The sequence below is a fragment of the Bacillus rossius genome, chromosome 1, assembly GCF_032445375.1.
Source record: "Bacillus rossius redtenbacheri isolate Brsri chromosome 1, Brsri_v3, whole genome shotgun sequence".
Taxonomy (NCBI): Eukaryota; Metazoa; Arthropoda; class Insecta; order Phasmatodea; family Bacillidae; genus Bacillus; species Bacillus rossius.
The window spans coordinates 109,662,329-109,677,340 of record NC_086330.1 but is presented as its reverse complement, the minus strand read 5'-3'; the positions used below and the strand labels follow the sequence as shown (position 1 = coordinate 109,677,340).

At 36.5% G+C, this 15,012-nt stretch overlaps 1 protein-coding gene across 10 annotated transcripts in view; it reads left to right on the top strand.

Moving 5' to 3' along the window:
- The window catches only part of LOC134541963 (tyrosine-protein kinase Abl), a 116,289-nt gene that overhangs the window by 1,289 nt on the left and 99,988 nt on the right, over positions 1 to 15,012 (top strand). The window lies entirely within an intron of this gene.

Here is a 15,012-nt window from a genome sequence, read left to right as displayed (position 1 = left end):
TTATTTCATTTAAAATGACATTGAGGCATGGTCAGATACTTTAAGAACTTCACATAGTAATTTTTGAATGTCATAGCTTTTTAGAACAAAAAATAAATTTAAAAAAATGGTTTTCACACACTACACACATCCCTAAATTTACCCTGAAGGAATTGTTTCTTAATTCCAACTGGTTTGGGAAAAATAACAGTTTAAAGCTTACATTAAAATACCTATGTTTTCACACTGCTGCTACCAGTCATTGTTTATCTATGATCAAGTATCTCTTTGTTTAGCATATTTGTAGCCAACTATGGAGAATCAAAAACATGCTTATTATTCTGTTTCATATATTGAAGTTTATCCCTACATCCTGAAGGCTTGATTCTGATGGCATGATTCTGTTTGCTTGACACTGTGGTACATGATGCTTGCTGTTTTAGTTCATTACATCGAAAGATCCTGATGGCATGATCCTGTGGTACATGATGCTTGCTGTTTTAGTTTAATGCGTCGGAAGATCCTGCACATGAAAGTAATTGCAAAATAGTAAAGAATTATGATTGTAGGTTGAAAAAATAAATCCTTTTTATTATATGTATGATTATAATTCTTTATTATATGACAACATTTTTATGTACAGGATCTTCTGATGTATTGAATTAAAACAACAAGCATCATGTACCACAGAATCAAGCCAACAGGATCATGCCATCAGAATCTTTCGGTGTACTGAATTAAAACAGCAAGCATCATATACCACAAGATCAAGCCAACATGATTATGCCATCAGGATCAAGTCTTTAGGATCCAGGGATAAATTTGGATACATGAAACACCAGCCATATCAAACACAGAATATACAACGGCTGTAATCAAAGTATTCCCTGAAATGACTGCAAAATTCAATGTGTCAGTTGGGCAGTTCCATGAAAAGGTCAACCATGGTAGCAAATATTAAAATTAACATAACCTAGAAATGTTTTATATCATTGGAAAGCTAACATATTTCTCTACCAGAAACTAGGCCTTAGATTAGTCTTTAACTTTGTGATGTAATTAATAATGATGAACAAACCTAATAAAAATTATTCTTTTAGTAGTTTCAATTGTACGCAAATTGCTTTCTTGGCTGATCTTGATGACATACTAATACTTTATTAGATTGGTTTCTAAGCCATTCAATTTGTGTGGCCTAATGCTACACGTAGAAACTATAATTAAGAAGACTAAATCATATAACTGTTCTATAAACCTCCCTCAAAGCAGGTGTTTTTTTAGTTTTACGTCAGACACCAAAATGTGTATTCAGTTTTATACAGCCCACAAGGCTAGTGATATAATTCTAACAACCCACATACAAAGTAGGTTTGTACTGATCTTTACTTTCTATACATAACAAAAGATTGCTATGAATTAACTTTTTATATAACTGGGGGGTCGGACGTAAAAATAATTTTACGTCCGACACCAAATTTAATAATATTTACATTTAATACCAAATTATATTTTCAGTGATTTTATGAAGTAATTAACCGCCTATATTGTAAATATCTTTATTTATATTTGTAGAACATAATTTTTGTTTTGTAAGTTGTCACACCTGCACTTGTGCATTTTGGTTATTCACATGTCACCCATGCTGGCCTTCACAGTCCTTTCTATTGTTGAAACTGCAGTATTTTTGTAGTGAAATACATTCTTCAACAGATAAAGAAAGCTACACCAACAGCAGTGTAAGTAATTTATGTTCATTATTGTAGGCAGTTATTTGTTTACTATGATGTATACTGTAAACACATCTGTTTACAATACTCCCATATTATATAGAGTAACTCCTAACCTAAAAATTAATGTTTATAATACTTTCATGGGAAAAGTTAATAAGCCAAAGTTTAATGGAACTTATTTGAGGAATAAATGTTATGTCTGAAATTAACAGTTAGTCTTTTTGCTTCCTAAGGGCCTACGCCCTTTTATAATATATCTGAAGCACTCTCTTCATTACTTATCTTTCTATAGTTTATTTAATTTTTCTTTTCTTTTTAGGTCATGGCAAAGATCAGCAACAAAGAAAAGATGGCACGTCGCAGAGCAAGAATTAAGGGTGGTGATCCAGTAAAAAGAGCAGAATTATTAGAGAAAGATCGATTAAGGAAAGCTAAATATAGAAAACAACAGAAGGAAAGTATGTCTGAGCCAGAACTGAAGAAGTTACGTGCAAAGGAAAGTGAAAGAGTGAAATGTTGGTATCATAACAAAAAAGGTGAGCCAGCAACAATTGAAAAAAACAGTGACATACCTTTGTGTTCAACTCCATTTAAAACAAAACAGTCTTTAGGAAAGGCTATGAAAAAAATTCAGCGTAATTTGCCACAGTCTCCACGAAAAAGGCAACATGTTGTGCAATGTCTAGCTAACCAATGTGGCTTTAAAGTAACTCCTCCAATAGGAAGAACCAGACAAAATGAAGTTTCAGAAAAGTTAAGAAAATGGGTTCATATATTTTATCAGAATGATGATGTCAGTTGGCAAGCACCAGGAAAGAAAGACAGAGTAATATACAAAGATGTAGACAAGGATGGAAATAAAGTGAAACGTGAAGTCCAGGCTCGTTATCTCTTGGTGTCACTAGGTGAGGCGTATAAGGTATTTGTAGAGAAACACCCACAGGTTACAATTTGTCGAGCAAAATTTTGTGCACTTCGTCCTAAACACTGTAAACTTTTTTCTCAAATTCCACATTTTGTGTGTGTATGTTCCTATCATGAGAATGTCAGATTGTTGCTACTGGCACTGAAAGACTTTACAGACTTGCCAACAGATTTTTATTCCTTCATTACTACTCTAGTGTGTGATGCTTCATCCAAAGATTGTATGACCAACCGTTGTGAATCTTGTACTAACAGTATAAGTCAACATACACCTAAAGATGAAGATCTGAGAAAGCCACTTTCAGTGGCAAAACAATGATGGACATTCAGAGAAGATGGAGATACTGAGTAGTGTGCAAGAAACATTTGAAGATTTGAAAAGCAAGTTGAAAGACTTTTTAGTTCATACCTATATCAAACGCATTCAAGCAAAGACATTTGAAACCATTAAATCAAATGTTAATGGCAGTGAAATTGTGATTCAAGTTGATTTTGCAGAAAATGCATCTCTGGTGAACCAAAATGAAATACAATCAGCTCACTGGAGCCATGGACAATCAACTTTATTTACAATTTATGCATGGATTAATAAAAACCTAACTGAAGGGTGTGTAATAGTATCTGATGATCTTGAACACACCAAATTACAAGTTTTTTGTTACATTAATCATATTCTTACGTATTTGAAAACTTCCTACCCAGATATTAGTACAGTAAATATATTCTCAGATGGTGCTTCGTCACAGTTCAAAAATCGTTTTATTTTTTCAGTACTTGCCAAACTGGAAGAAATTCACACCATAAAACTTAAATGGCATTTCTTTGCGACTTCGCATGGAAAAGGTGTTGTTGACGGTATTGGGGGAACAATTAAAAGAAGTGTCTGGAACCATGTCAAGGCAAGTAGAAGCATTGTAAACACACCAGAAAAGTTTGCAAGAATTGCAGCAGAGCGAAATCCCAACATCACTGTGTGTTACATCACAGCAGAAGAGAACAGAAGCAAGAACAACACAGTAGCTGAGATATGGGCCAAAGCATTGCCAGTTGCAAACACACACAGTGTTCACTGCGTTACTCCTGTTGGAAACAAGTACATTTTAGTTGGTGGTACCAGTGACAGTAATGAAGTATTTAGGAAAGTGAAAATAAGCAGAGATGAGGGCAGTAACAGTGAAGGAGACATCATGAGTAATAGCACTAAATGTAACCACGTGAATCTAGACAACTGGGTTATAGTTAAGTATGATGGCAAACTGTTTCCAGGGCTGGTGAAAAAATTAAGGCCAGATTATGTTGATGTATCTGTTATGCATCTCTCAGACACTGGTAGTTACTACAAGTGGCCTTCACAAGAAGACTGCATTTCATATTTATTTAGTGATGTGGTAAAAAAAATTGATGCCCCTATTGTGACTGGGAGTAGAGGCCAGTTTCAGTTCACTAGCAAAATATGTGAAAATTAAGATTCAACCAATTTCAATTCATGTTCATTTCGTGATTGCCAACATTTCCTGCTCCTAGTTTGTTATCCATATAGAGTAGGCCTAATGTTAGCATTTTTGTTAGTGGTAATACAGTGAAAGAAATGTATTTCAAGGAAAGTGAGAATAAGAAGAGAGAAAGACTGTGACAGTGACACTTAAGAAGAAACATCAGTTATAGTGATAAATGTAACCACCGAAGCCATATACTGGATAATAAGTTAAGTTCCTTTAGTATTTTTAGTTAAGCTTTGTGAACCAAGTATTTTTTTGTCATACATTTTACGTCCGACCCCATCATTTTACGTCCGACACCAAAGTTTAAAAATGTATACATTTATGATAACTAAACAGTATGATTCATCTAATATATGCACATTCTTTGTTATTATTCAGGCAAGCTGAAAAAAATTATAACATAATTTAATAATTTCATTTTTCACAGACATTAGTTACTTTAGCCCCTGATGTGCCAAATGTTTTGTTTTCTGTTTTACGTCCGACACCAAAAATAAAAAACAAATTGTTGCCTTGCATGTTAGCAAATTCGAACCATTCCATGTCAGGATGTACCCTATAATCTCTCTTTTTTTACTCAAGCATTAATATTAATGATACATGGAAAAGAATAGTAATACGAAGAAGATTACTCAACAAATTTGTTTCCAAATTTTACGTCCGACACCGTGGAACTGCCCAGTTACTTAAGTGCACAGCACGTATTTCTCACAGGAAATGAATCACGTTAACAATTCAATTCAAATTTTGCCTCCTATTAGAGTCGTTTGTTACAACGTGACTCAAAACAGTACGTACATTAAATACAATGTAACAAAACAAATATTCACAATTAACAATTAAATTCAAATTTTGCCTCCTATTAGAGTCCTTTTGGGTTACTTATTCTAATAAAACAAATATTAAATGTAAACATTAAATGTTCCTTTCAATTGCAATACATTCGTTACTTAAACAGATTTAATTATTACAACAGCACCTACATTGACTAAAGTTCTTTAAAAAATTAAAAAATAACCACAGGGGTAAACAATGAATGTCGGCAAATGCATGACTACATAGGTATTGTAATGTAAGCTGTAAACTGTTATTTTTTCACAAACCAGTAGGAATTAAGAAACCTTACTTTCAGGGTTAATACAAGAACGTCTCTATTATATGGAAAATAATTATTCCTATTTATCGCAGTTACACAATGAATGGCGGCGGCAGTGTAAAAGCACACATATTATAATGTAACACATAAAATTTTAATTTTTTCACAAACTAATAGGAATTACGTAACCATCCCTTCGGAGAAAATTGAGGGACGTGTGTAATGTGTAAAACCATGTTTGCTAATTTTTTATTCTATACGTTCTAAAAAGCAGCGACGTCCGATAATTACCTTGAATACTACTATTCCAGCCATATGTAAAAAAACAACTGTGTTTTAAGGTTAAAGGGTGGTGTAAAATTATTATATATTACCTGTAATGTAAACGTAGTAATGTAAAGTTTATTTGTACTTAATAATCATTGCCAAGACTGTCGCTGCCCTACTGTTCACTTGATATTAGCTGCAGCAAGGTCCTGTAGTTTTCCAGAGATCCTTAAGAATACATTGTGTAGCCGAGATTCTTTAAAAAGGACAGGGATGTTAATGGTTTTGCACCCTAATACTGCACAATTAGGTTGGAAAACAGATTTGGGCTGAAAAAATTCTGGGTCCCAGCCATAATGTACGTACCTACATTAAATATCCTGTCTTTTAGAAAACAGTTTCGGCTACACTATATTCTTAAGGATCTCTAGAGAACCACAGGATCAAGTTTTACAGCTATAATCAAGGTAATAGTTGGGTGTTATTGACAATGTAGGTATGCCAGGTTATTACATTTGATACACTTAAAAAGTCAGTGCTTGTTGCCTCCATTATGCTAAAAAAAAATCCCTGTTGAGGGTTAACGCATAGGTTTTATGCATAGTAGGGACTCAAGTATTTTTTTATTAAATTCTATTTACCTTCCACTGCATCACAAAATCTAAATATGTAATATACACATACTTATATATTGAGAGCCACAGAATAAATTTGCTGCACTAAAACATAGTGATAAAAAAAATGGCAGCAGCCACATCATTGCACAAGTTTTGTAATGTAAGCTATAAACAGTGATTTCTTATAAATCAGTTGGATTTTAGAAACACTGTTTTTAGGCTAAATATAGAAACGTCTCCATTGTTTGAAAATTATATTTTTGGAATATTATTATTACTTCATGGAAAAGCAGCACTGTAATAATATTACAGAGGAATCTCTCGTGTAAACATTTACAGTTGTGCTATTAAAGCACAACATGGGGTGACTGCTTCACTACACAGGCTATCTAATGTAATGTAATTTACTAGAAAACCTAAGATTTTTGACACACTCTTTTCAGTTTAAATTGAGGAATGTCTGTAGTATCAAAAAACATATTCAGAATTTTACTAACGGAAATTGTCTTAAGGATCTGTTTAGTAGAGACTTAAATCATCATAATAATTTTTGGGTAAATTGTAAGAGATTCTGCTTTTCCATAAAAATAAATTATAAAATTATTATGTGTTTTTGAGCACTACAGACATTCCTATATTTACTCTGACAGTGTTTTAAAATTCCTACTGGTTTCTGAGATATTACCAATTATAGGTTAAATACATTAGGTAGCCTGTGGAGTGACTTGGTCACTGCCATTGTGCTTTAGTGTAGCCGAGACTATTTTACACGAGAGATTCCTCTGATTAACACTGTCCCACTGCTTACTTGACACTAGCTCTAACTTGATCCTGTGGTTCTCTAGAGATTCTTAGGAATATAGCGCATCCAAGGCTGTAATAAAAAATACAGAAATGGGTAATATCATTATGTTATGGATGGGGCAGGACTTTTATCCACCCTCATTTTTTCTACCTTAATTAGGCACAATTAGAGGGGAAAAGTTTTTAACCCGGCCGTAGCGATTTGACATTAAAAATCCATGTCTTTTTGAAAACAGCTTCAGCTACGCTATATTTATGAGGATCTCTGGAGAACCACAGAATAAAGTTGGAGATAGTATCAAAAATAGTTGGGCGGTGATAACAATCAGAGTAATCTCTCGTGTAAAACAGTCTCGGCTACACTATTAAAGCACAACATGGTGGCGACCGCTTCACTGCACAGACTACCTAAATGAACCTAACTATAGTTTCTCAGAATCCAATAGGAATTTTCAAACGCTGTTTTCAGGGTAAATAGAGGAACGTCTATAGTGTTCTAAACAATTTTTGGAATTTAAAGCTTTTTTTTATGAAAAAGTTGCAACGCTTACAATGTACTCACCTAACTAGCTTGAGGTGAGGAGAAACTTAGGAAGATCCTGAAAACATCAATATTAAAAATGTATGTTTGCCATTGCTGTGAGCCTATATTTTCTCTGGGTGCTCTCAGTTAAGTTGCTCCTCCAGTCTATAATATCTTAACTGTCACAAGACCCCTAATTCGTGCATTCACACAATTTTCCTTTTTTTCTGAGGATTGTAACCTATTGAACCTAATCCATTATCAAATATTTGAGACAATTATTGGTATTCAGCAGAATAACTCATCTCTTATAATTTCATACTATTTTAAATGACACCAACCTAACCAACTGTTCATACCATTTTACAACTTTTTAGCTGTCCTTGACCTCACATAACCAACTATTGACATAATTAGACAGTAGTTTTAAAAGTAGCTTTGTAACCAACCTTTTGCTACCTATACATGCAAAAATAATTGAAATAAATTACGTAGTTAATAAAAACTTAACTGTGTCAGAGGTGGTTACATTTTTTTGCTGAAAGCTAAAACAGACATTCACAATTGTCCAGAACCTGTGGAGAAACATGGATTCTGAGAGACACTCAACATAATGACTAGTTCAGTGATGAAACTGAGATACATTCTGTGTCACATCATGCTACACACACTTATCCTTTGGGGTTTGTTCCTGTATCAGAACCAACAAAATTCATGTTATGATTCACCAGGTGCTCATAATTATGATGTAAAATACTGTTACAAGCTAGTCAACAAACACCCATAATGGTCATTCCAGGTAAAATAAATTCCTTGATCACGCACTACAGAGTTCTGCTAGTGTGATCTTAGACTCAAATGAAAAAAAAAAAAATGTTTATTACCTACAGTTTCAATTCCACCATAAATCCACTACCCATGGATGATGCACTCTTTATTTTTCTTCCTTGTACTAGTTTTGCATTATACATAACTCACCACCTAATTTAGCTACCGACTCATTTATGCTGAATTCGACCATTGTATCTCAACAGAGAGACAACCACAACCAATATGTGAGTTTGAGAACTAACATGACATTGCTTCCGAATGCAACAGTTTCATGGATATCCTCTTGTTAAAAAGCTTTAGAATAATGTGAATCGAAAGATTGCTTTATGAAAACCATGTGTCATTCCAAAAATATTTTCTGAAGTTACAGTTCACTCTTTCAATGGGTGACAAGTGTCTTGTCACCCATTGACATTGAAAAAATCCACTTTCTTTACCCAACTAAGTAACTGCCCTACATTTTCAGCACTTCATCTTACATAACAGCACCCCATGGTCAATTAAAAATTCAAAAAAATGCCAAGAAACAGTCACTTAAACAAATTATAATTCATCTTGTTAACACCCACCACTCACCATTGTAACGTTGCAAGACCCTGTCCTCCTAGCTAAATACTTTACCGTTTATATGTACTTAGTTAAGGGTTGATATTTGCACTTGCTGTGTGTTTTAAGAATGTACTTTATATTTTAACAAACATTTTAAATCATTACTATTTTATTATGTAATTGTTCACAAATAAGTCGTACTGGATTTTTGCCTGTGTTGGCCTACTTTTTAAGGTTTTTTCTAAATAAGTTTAATTTTGTCAAGTAATTTGTATTAGGATTGCTGTTACCTAATGTTCTAGAACAATAGACTTGGTGTGGGATGTATTAGAAAGAGGCAGGTATATGAGACCTATGAGTGCGAGTGAGATAGAAACAGTGATTCCCCACCAAGAGAGAGACAGAAACAATATCTCTTCGGAGGGTGGGAAACCAAGGTCAGAAGTTTTTGATAAAATTAAGAAAGGACGGAGAATGGGAAGTCCCTGTCGAGCGTGTGATTGGTCGGTGAGGTCATGTGACTTCTCCTTCCTGCGTGATGAAGAAAGTGGCATGACTTCACCAGTCGTCTGTCGATCGCTGCACGAGGAAGGCGCATTCGGTGGCTTCTCACAAAATATGTAGTAATTGAGGAGAATAAATTTAACGTCGGTAGCTAGAGCCATGCTGAAGATAGTAAATTAATCATTTGTTGTTTTTGGAACTTTTTGGACATTTTTAACTAGAAATTGCGGCTGCTGACGTCAGCGTCTGGCTCATGGCGAAATTCGTTTTCGGTAGGTGCAGCCATGTTTGAGGCAGCACTGATTTCGTGTACTTACAGTAAAATGTTACTGAAGGACTTAACCTACATTATTTTTCGTTAATTCTCATCTCCCGAGCTGCGAGCAGTTCTCGACATGCGGATGTATGAGTTGAATGAGTGAGAAAAATTTTGAAAATGATTGGATTCGTCTGTGCAGCATTCTATTTCTAAAATAAAACAAAAATTACAATTGGCGCTTAACATCTTTTTTTTATTTATTATTTTATATAACGAACCGTTATACCATGTAGCTGATACGCAACCTCAGAAGCTTTCCCAGGAACAGAAGCCATTCAGATTGTATAAAATATCATGGTACAATAATATGAACACAAAATTATAATGGACAAAGAACTCCATTTGAAACTGATAAAAATTCAAAATCCCAAATATTTCTGAACAGTTTCAGAGTTAGCCCTCAATAATAAAAAATAATTTTTGCAGAATTCCCCAAAAAATTTCCTGAAATTTTAAACATAGCTAACTCTCTGTAACACATTTCACGCTCGTAGTTTTCAACTTAGCATGTAGTAAAAAAAAATACTTATCAAAATTTTTACAATTAGTCAAATTAATAAATTTATACATTCTCCTATTATGGTTTACCCAATGGGTAAAAACTCTGGCAGGCAAATATATCTCGAATGTCAACCAGGCCCTACAGGTGTCCGGGTCCCGGGGAATTGGTTCCCCTGCCCCTCCCTCCTGATGGCCCTATCTATACAATCTGTTTTCTAAAAATAAAGAGCTCATTTTTCTCCTGATTTCAGTTGCTGATGCATGTAGCGTGAACTGTATTCATGCATCATAACTGCATTCAATGAAATCTTGCCTTTTTATTCTGAATTGAATTCCTGTTGTTCCAAACATTGCCAACAATCTCTTAAGTTGTAAACATCAGTGGGTTGAGAGTTGTAAATATTTGTAAAAAAAATTTTTGTAGAATGTAAAACATCAAAGAGCATTCTGAAAACACATTGTTTATATTATTGTCAGATACTATGTGGCAAATGTTGAAGGATACAACTTTTTTTGGGGGGGATAAGAAAATGGTATTTTTTGAGTACTACTACTAATTTTTCTGTAAATTCCTGCTGGATTCTACAGACTTGATAGTGGGGAAGGCGATGGAGTTCAGGGGGTAATAATGTGGTAAATATAATTAAAAAAAGATAATTTAAATGCAAAAATCTCAATATTGCTGTAAGAATTTAATTGCAGCATTTTCCAAAAAAATAATTAATTAGTTTCAGATTCGTATACGAAATGTAAAATTTTTCTTGTTTAAAATTTTGGTAATTTTTTTGTGTGAATATTGATTCTTGATTGAACATATAATGGAATTTTAGAAGTGCTAGTTTATAGTGTAGTGAGTTTGTTTTTCCATTGTCTATCATCTTTTGGGTTTTTTATGTTGCCCCTCTCACTATTGAACATTGGTAAAGATCGTAAGCTTTCGCGGTCAATGTCTGGAGTTCATTGGCAAAGATATCTTTGCCTTCGACCCTTCGACGCTGCTACAACCCAGAAGCTAAGCAACTCCTATTGAACATTGCATATGCATTTTTTTCTCTCTCCAATTCCAGTGCATTCACTGAACATTTTAAAATCAACGTATTGTTACGATTTTAAAAATAATCGTTGAGTGGGAAGAAATGGATTCTTATAGGGATAGCCCAATCATTTTTTTATTGCACAATATTTACAACACTAATAAATAATCGTACTTAAAATGCCTACTAATCAGTTACTCTCACTCAATATCTCAAGTCCTTGCACACCGCACACCTCGCTGGGCCGCACCCCTCGCGCATCTCTCGCGCATCTCTCCTCGTGGACCTCCGTCGCCGAACTCTCGTCGCACTCCGTCGCCGCCGTAGCACTTCCCTTCACCGAGGATCCGCTCGACGCTTCGCTCGGGACTCCCGCCACCCAAAGACTCTCCTCGCCGAGGAGCTCACTCCAATTCGCCGAGCCACTCCTGCGGAGGCCGGCGTCCATGATTATTTAGACCCTGGCGCCCTTCGAGAAGTCACGATTGCGGCTGGGGCCAATCGCGTCATCCTGTGCCGACCCGACGCCCGAAGAGTCGAGAAGGGCATCGGCAGCTCGCGTGATGGCCCGCGGAATTCCCAAAGGCTGTCCGGCGCCGAGGCAGGGCGTCACGCGGTGAGTGTTTGGTGGGGTGGGGGGTGAAGCGACGACCCTTGTAATCCGGCCAGGAATGCGTGGCCTGTCCCACGTCAGTGGGGACTACTTGATACGCGCCTGACGCCAGCCGGCACCGAACCCGGCGCGCGTCGCTGCCCTGCCTGCGCTTGTAAAAGTATTGACAATTTAATTTTACAATCACACCCAATTTGACTTGGACGTAGCATACTTTGCATTTTTCTTCCATCTATTAGCATGTTGGAACAAACTGCATACTGTAAAACCTTTCTCGGTGGTGGAGCCAGGGGCTCGTGAAATCATGTTAGTTAGGAAAGTTCAGTTATAATTGTTTTTCATCTTAAACCTCCCTAGCGCATTGGTGTCTTCTCTGATCTTACAGACCGAAAGGAAATACTTGATAATGTTTTTAAAGTGTTCTGATTTATTGGAATCTATTATATATTTTTTCTTATCTAAGAGAAACATCAATGTTATGAGCAGGTAATATAAAGTTTGAAGGATAGCCCAAATTCACTAACATTTTCACAATTCTCTTGTTTGATTACCTTTCTCTGCTTCACGCTAAATTCAGTCTGAAATGGAAAATGAACCTAATAACTTTGCTTTTACACATGTTGCTGGTGGCGACTCAACAGTAACTCACTTGATGGTACTGTTCCTGACTTACTCTCTCAACACAGACCACTTGCGCTCCGCGTCGCAAACGCCACATACTCTTCGGCCTCGGAGCCTCCCGTGCCAGTCGAGCAGTCGCTCGTCACCTCCAGACCGCACCGCATTATTATGTATCAAAAGACAACCGGCGCCGTCAGCCCCGTGCAGCGAGATAAGAGACTCGATCGCTCAGCGAACACCTGCAGCAGATTTGTGCACCTGCTACATCTGGAAATTTCTTCCCGTATCAATATTTATTGGACACGGGTGCAAATAACATCTAGTGTGGTCTAGCTGGGTAGCGGGATCTGGAGGCTGTGTCTCGGGAAGACTGGGAACTCTGGCCGGTATTCCAAGACACAAATATCAGGGTTAGGTGTTGAATATGCGATAGGACACGGCCGGTCCCTTATGTTTAGAGGACGGAGTTTCGTGTCCTATACATTGCCGATCTGTTGTCCAAATTGCGCGCATGCGCAGAGCTCACTTTTTCGTTGATTTCGTCCAGATGGCGGGCCCGCGTCTGGCGCCATTTACTCATGTATAGTAATTTTTGCGTTAATTGAGGGACGTACCAAGTGTGTTGGTGTGTCAAATGAAACTTTATTTTAGCGAAACCATTGTGAAATACATTCTGCACACTTTTAAGTCAAACCAAGAAATAATCGCAACTTAAAAAAATATGCTATAAACTAGAAAGGCATTCAATTGTAGTGCAATGGTGCTGCTATCTCCAGTATTTTTGCCGTAACAGTTGTATCGATGGTTGTGAAACGTCCGCTAGGATGTGTTAAAACCAGTTTCTAGCCTCGTGCATGTCAACGTTTATTAAAACGGCTGCCGATTTTTTTCCTTACAGGTATTCATTTTGGACACGTTCTGGAATACGTCTCGCGAGTTAGGTTACGTTTGTATCTCAACAAGGTAGTGCTTATTCGCTACCTTACCCGAGCGTCCTGGAATACCGGCCTTAGAGGTTCTCCCACCCGCTCGCCCAGATCAGCGCGTGACTGTCGACTCTACTGCGGCTCGTGGTCGTGTCTTCGCTCGGCAGGCGCCGCCTTCGCGGACACACGGGCGCTCGGTCGGACGATTGTCGAGGCTCGCTGACTCGGCGATGATCACGACTCTACCTGCTTTGTCTATACCTAATGCTGGTCTTTAATCATGCATTTTATCGTTCGGCGCTCACATTTCTTTCGGGTGTATTCCAGCTGTTAACCTTGGCCGCCGGGTAGCCGGCGTGTATAGTTCTCTCGGAGTGTATCGTTACAGCCAGTCTTCATTTCAATAGGGTTTTTCTTGTAGAGCACGCTACATCTCGCGTTTTCACATTTGGTTCTACCGTTTAAATTACACCGTAGTCGGTGATCGGAAAAAACCGCTATGCGTTTGTCATTGCGTGGCAAGGGTAGTGTAAATAAAGTTTCAATTTATTTTTAATTTCATTTTTTTGTTTAAAACCAAGATTTGCAAATATAACACCAAAAAAAAACTAAAGTCTTTTAACATTAAAGCGTACATGAAACTTTCACAATACACATACTTAGACAGGAATATTTTTATTTCATAGCGTTCCTCGTTTAATCAAGTATCGGATAATATTAAGTTATATGACCTCCACCCACCTAAACAAGTGGTTAAGTTACTCTCGCTGTCGTGGTAGTGAAGATGCTTTCTTATAAATCTGCACTACTTGCGGAGTTCGTAGTTGCAGTGTCTTAATATTATATAAAATTAATCACTTCATTACCTCGTGATCTTTGCAGTGTGCTAGAGACGGCTATTACTGAGAAAAAAAACAAATTCTAATTCGGTTATCCCCCCTTCCCTTTTCTTCGCTATCCAGAATCACCGTAAGTATCTCTCAATGAAAATTGTACAGCTGGTCCTTGTGTTGTATTGTGAAAATAATAATGTTCTTTTTTTAATGCATAAACTATATTTTAACAAAAACCATTGTCTAAGCCTACAGTGGTCGAGTAGTCATATCACTCGACTTTCACCAAGGCATTCCTGTTTCAATTATTCTTTTTTCGCGAGTGTTGAACGGCGGACAATCTCGGGGTACTCCCGTTTCCGCCGGCCATCATTCCCTCAATGCTCCGTCCTAATTCCGCCCCAGACTAGAATCAAGTGGCCTTTATATAAACAATCCTTTCTAGAATGCCTAGTGGGTCAACAAAGTCACGTTATTTTGCGGGTTGCGCGTGATTGGGTGACCACCATGTAGGTAATACATCTCCAAGTTATAAGAACGTTATTAGTAGTAAAGTAACTTTCAACTTTTAAAGTTATATACCACAGATTTAGATAAATGGAAAAATAAAACTATCATGAAAAATTAAGACTTTGGCCAGTCAATAAAACAAAATAGAGATGTAATTACATTTATCAAATCAGGAATATTTACTTGTTAAGTTAAGTTAATAAGTACCTGACAAAGAAGATAAATTGATTTTAAAATCTTTATTTTATATAATTATTACGTGTTTGTAATATACTGTTACGATTTACTGCGGGGTCGTAAAGGATAGGCCAATTAAAAATTTTTATCAC